Genomic DNA, 6,000 nt, shown 5'->3' with positions numbered 1-6,000 from the left:
AGGATCTATACTCTAGGAACTACAGAACACTCGTGAAAGAAACTGAAGAAGACACAAAAAGATGGAAAAACATTCCATGCTCATGGATCGGAAGAATAAACATTGTTAAAATGTCTGTGCTACCCAGAGCAATCTATACCTTTAATGCCATCCTGATCAAAATTCCAATGACATTTTTCAAAGTGCTGGAACAAACAATCCTAAAATTTTATGGAATCAGAAAAGACCCCGAATCACCAAGGAAATGTTGAAAAACAAAAACAAACCTGGGAACATCACGTTGCCCTATTTCAAGCTATATTACAAAGCAATGATCACCAAGACAGCAATGGTACTGGCACAAAAACAGACATATAGACCAATAGAACAAAATAGAGAGCCCAGATATGGACCCTCAACTCTATGGTCAAATAATCTTTGACAAAGCAGGAAAAAATATGCAATGGAAAAAAGGCAGTCTCTTCAATAAATGGTGCTAGGAAAACTGGACAGCCACATGCAGAAGAATGAAACTCAATCATTCTCTAACACCAGACATAAAGATAAACTCAAAATGGATGAAAGACCTCAATGTGGGACAGGAATCTATCAAAATCCTAGAGGAGAACATAGGCAGTAACCTCTTTGACATCGGCCACAGCAACTTCTTTCAAGATACTTCTCCAAAGGCTAGTGAAACAAAAGCAAAAATGAACTTTTGGGACTTCATCAAGATAAAAAGCTTCTGCACAGCAAAGGAAACAGTCGACAAGACAAAGAGGCAACCCACAGAATGGGAGAAGATATTTGCAAATGACACTACAGATAAAGGGTTGGTATCCAAAATCTATAAAGAACTTCTCAAACTCAACACCCAAAAACCAAATAATCAAGTCAAAAAATGAGCGGAAGAAATGAACAGACACTTCTCCAAAGAAGACATACAAATCGCTAACAGACACATGAAAAAATGTTCATCATCACTAGCCACCAGGGAAATTTAAATCAAAACCACATTGAGATACCACCTTACACCAGTTAGAATGGCAAAAATGGACAAGGCAAGACACAACAAATGTTGGAGAGGTTATGGAGAAAGGGGAACCCTCTTACACTGTTGGTGGGAATGCAAGTTGGTACAGCCACTTTGGAAAACAGTGTGGAGGTTCCTCAAAAATTTAAAAATAGAGCTACCCTATGACCCAGCAATTGTACTACTGGGTATTTACCCCAAAGACACAGATGTAGTGAAAAGAAGGGCCATGTGCACCCCAATGTTCATAGCAGCAATGTCCGCAATAGCCAAACTGTGGAAAGAGCCGAGATGCCCTTCAACAGATGAATGGATAAAGAAGATGTGGTCCATATATATAATAGAATATTACTCAGCCATCAGAAAGGATGAATACCCAACTTTTACATCAACATGGATGGGACTGGAGGAGATTATGCTAAGTGAAATAAGTCAAACTGAGAAAGTCAATTATCATATAGTTTCACTTATTTGTGGAACATAAGGAATAGCATGGAGGACATTAAGAGAAGGAAGGGAAAAATGAAGGGGGGGAAATCAGAAGGAGAGATGAAGCATGAGAGACTATAGACTCTGAGAAACAAACTGAGGGTTTTAGAGGGGAGGGGTGTGGGGGAATGGGTTAGCCCAGTGATGGGTATTAAGGAGGGCACATACTGCATGGAGCACTGGGGGTTGTATGAAAACAATGAATCGTGGATCACTGCATTGAAAACTGGTGATGGATGGTGACTAACATAACATAATAAAATTAAAAAAAAAAAGAAGCAAAATACTGTGTTACTTAGAGGGAAGGGGTGAGGGGGATTTATGAACAACCACATGGCAGAGGTGAAAATCAACCAGACTCTGAAGCAATAGAAGGATTTTGACAGATGGAGTTGGATGGAGGGAGAAATCCATCTCTGCAGAGAAGTGTTACGAGTTGAATTGTGTCCCCCAAAAAGATATTGTTGAAGTTCTAGTCACTAGAAGTTGTGAACATGACCTCATTTGGAAATAGGATTTATAAATATAATCAAGTTAAGATGAGGTTGAACTGGATGAGGGCTGGTCCTAATTCAATGACCAGTGTCAATATAAGAAGAGGAATATTTGGACCCTCTCCTGGGTAGGGGAGAAGGCCACATGAAAATGGAGGCAGAAAGAGACTGGAGCGATGCATTTACAAGCTAAAGGAACACCAAGGATTGCCAGCAACCCCCAGAGGTTAGGAGAGGCAAGAAAGGATTCTTCCCCTAGAGCCTTCAGAGAGAACACGGCCCTGCTGCCACCTTGATTTCAGACTTCTAGCCTCCAGAACTGTGAGAGAATACATTTCTATTATTCTAAACCACCCATTTTGTGATGCTTTATTATAGCAGGCTTAGGAAACTAATATAAGAAGAAAGAAGATGTGGCTTAGCCATGGGAAATGTGGGACCTATTCTGAAAGGTGAAGTTTGGATTGTCTGGAGAGCTGTGTGTGTAAAGATCAACAGTAGGAATTACACCTGGGAAAATAAGAAGGCCCAGATTGTGGAGTTTGGGCCACTATCTATAGTATATAAAGCATTATTAGGAAAGGGAGTGATGGAAGATTCAGGATGAACTGGAAGAATAGACTAGGGAAGAAGTTGGAACAGCTTATAGGCTGTTGTGGTATTTGAGATGAGAAGTGACATCCTGGGTGGTGGCAGTGGTTATGGAAAGGAAGCTATGGATTTGAGAGGCAGAGGTAGAATTGATGGAATGTGGGGACTAATTAGGTGCAGGAGGCACGAAAATAATTTGAACTTTGAAGTCTGGAGGCTGAGATGGGAGGATGGAGATGCTAATATCAGAGGCAGGAAACCCAGGAGGTAGAATTGGTTTGGGAGAATGTCTTGAGAAGGAGTCTGGGTTTTAGTAAATGGAGAAGTCCAGCAGAATGCTGGAAATGTGGACTTACAGCATGAGAGGTCTGTTGGGCTGAGAATATAGGTCTGGGGCCATCTGCACTGAGGAGATTGTCAAAGGCCTGAAAATGGTTGAGATCACCAAAGGAGATGGGTGAGCATAAAGGGAAGAGCTGAACACTGGGGGAGCACCTGTATTGAGGGGTGGGAGACGGAAGAGGCAAAGACAAGTTAGAGAGGCAGAGGGTAACCAAGATTAACCCAAGTCAGGGAAGCCAGAGAATGTAATCCGTGAAGGGGAGGGTGATCAGCAATATAAGATGCTATAGGGAAACTGAGGACAAGGACCCAGAAAGAGTCATTGGCTATAGGGATTAAAATGTCAAGGGTAACTTAAGAGAGGACAGTTTCAAGCTAGTGGTGCGAGAGGTCATTTTAAAAGGGTTTAGGAATGATGAAGGGGTGAAAGAAGCTAATATTCTTTTGACAGTTTTGGTAATGAATAGGAGACAGATAAGAGGTTTTTTGTTGTCCTTTCTGTCTTAAGGTAGAAAAATATATGAGCATATTAATATCCAAAGGGGAAGGAATTGAGAATTTGGGAGAACTGTAAAAAACAAAACAGAGCAGAAAACTGATGGAGCAGAGCCCTGGAAGGAAGAGGGATGGATTGGGATCTAGATAGAGAAGAATTAGCCTTGGAAAGGAGATGGGATACTTTCCCCTCTGAGGCAGGCAAAACGATAATAGGAGGGATTATAAATCATTTGGATGTGCAATGAGGAAGTTGAAGGAGTTCATGTTAGAGAGTTTCATCTCAATGAAGCAGAAAGCAGGTCACCTCCTGAGAGAGAGGTGTGGCTGAGTGGGTTGCAAGTTTGAGGGATGGGAAAGATGGTATCTTTGGAGAATATGATAGAGAGTGAAAAAAAGTCTTGCTAATAAGCCTAGTTGAGGTGGTAGCAACAGTGCTAATTGACAAAATTACTTTTAATTGGCAAGATGTAACTTCCTCTTGTAAGTTCTAACAGCATAGGAGAGGTAGGCAGGTGGAAAAGCAGATGGTAGGGAGAGGCCAGTACTGGTTACGAGCCAGATAATGACAGGAAAGGTGAAAACCAAGGGATCCAGGATATAGTAAAGGCTAGAACAGGCATTTTTTTTTAAAGATTTTATTTATTTATTTGACAGAGAGAGACACAGCCAGAGAGGGAACACAAGCAGGGGGGAGTGGGAGAGGGAGAAGCAGGCTTCCTGCGGAGCAGGGAGCCCGATGTGGGGCTCGATCCCAGGACCCTGGGATCATGACCTGAGCCAAAGGCAGACGCTTAATGACTGAGCCACCCAGGTGCCCCTAGAACAGGCATTTAAAAGACGTTTTGAGTAGGTATCAGTGTCCTTGTGCTTCAAAGTTATGTAATAATAGTGATGGGATAAAGACTTAAGAAAAAAGGAAAGTAAAGGATAAAAATTATGTTCCTTTCTTCCATTATACATTCCTTCTTTTCTCTCATTAATTCATTCAACCCTTGCCGAATGCCCATCCATGTCCAGGCATGGAGAAAGAAGGCAGGTGTCAGGTCTGTAGATTAGGTTTCTTATCCTTGAGAGTCTAAAATAACAAGAACAATGGAGCACCTGGGTGGTTCAGTCGTTAAGCATCTGCGTTCAGCTCAGGTCATGATCCCAGGGTCCTGGGATGGAGCCCTGCATTGAGCTCCTTGTTCAGCGGGAAGCCTACTTCTCCCTCTCCCACTCCCCCTGCTTGTGTTCCCTCTCTCGCTGTGTCTCTCTCTGTCAAATAAATAAATAAAATCTTTAAAAAAAAAATAAAAGAAATAACAAGAATGAGAACAACAACAACAAAAAACCGCAACCAAAAAACCCCGAAACCAAAAACCAAAATCAAAACCAACAAGAACAATAAGCACTCAGCTCACATTGTCCATCAGGAATCACCTTAAGTGCCTATCTACATATAACCAGTTGGTACTTTGACCCTCGGATGTAGGAACAATTATTATGTCTAATTTCACTGATGAGGGTATTGAACTGCAAAGAAGTTAAATGACTTGTCAGGGTTACACAGTTAGTTGCCAGCAGAGCTGGGATTTGAACTTAGTGAGTCTGGCTCAAGTCTCTGCCCTTAACGACTACGCTATATGAACTAAAAAGATTTTGAAATGGGTTATAAGTAGGATGATTACATATTCCAATCAGTTTGGGACAGACCCACTTGATGGCTATTGTCCCAGTGAAAGTATTCATTGTATCCCCTTTCAATAGAAGTTTTAAAGGATGAAGTACATGGTTCTCCCCAATTTTAAGAGAAATTAAACAATTGCTGGGCTTTTCTTTAAACAATTAATTGTTGGCTTACGTGATGAATATAGACAAAGAACTGAAAGTCATTTAAGGAAAATAAATGAAATGGCTATCTCTTGCTATGATGCACAGCCTCACAGCCTGCAAAACCCAGCTTCTTTGATCCCATTGGTAAGACCACAGCCCCTGTCCCATTCCTAGTGCTCACCCTGTCCCTCTAAGCACTTTAAACCTACTGCTGAAGGAGTTAAAAGAGAAACACAGAAGGGTGCATTCTCCAAGCTGCTACCAATTGGACTTCTGCACACCCATTCTTTAAGCAGTAATGGAAATTGAACCACAAAACCCTACAGTGAATTTGCCCTCCCTATCTCTCTCTTTCTTATCTCCTTTCCTTACCTCCACCCCCAAGTGAGCACTCCACTATTTCTTCCAAACAAGTCATAATGACCACGTTTCATATGGATATGCAGCCTCAGCTAGAGCTGGTATCAGACTGATGCCAGGCCATTTGCAATAATGTTGGCTGCCTTGTGGCTGTTGGTAATGGCTTCAGATCATGAGCTACCTCTCCTTATTGTCTTCAGCCTCCAGTGGGAAGCAAGGAAATTGGTACCAGATTGGTGGATCTGGTACCCCATGAAAAAATGTGCTCTTGTCATCGCCAAATTAATCCCCTTGGAAGATTTAGAGATTCAACTCTCTGTGGAGAAAAAAATGTATGAGTTTTCTAATGCTCACTGATGATAGGCACTTATACAACATTGTGATTGGCTCTTAGTTCAG

This window comes from Phoca vitulina, unplaced genomic scaffold (assembly GCF_004348235.1).
Source record: "Phoca vitulina isolate PV1807 unplaced genomic scaffold, GSC_HSeal_1.0 scaffold30, whole genome shotgun sequence".
Classification (NCBI taxonomy): domain Eukaryota; kingdom Metazoa; phylum Chordata; class Mammalia; order Carnivora; family Phocidae; genus Phoca; species Phoca vitulina.
The sequence above is the reverse complement of the archived record's forward strand: the minus strand, read 5'-3'. Positions refer to the sequence as shown.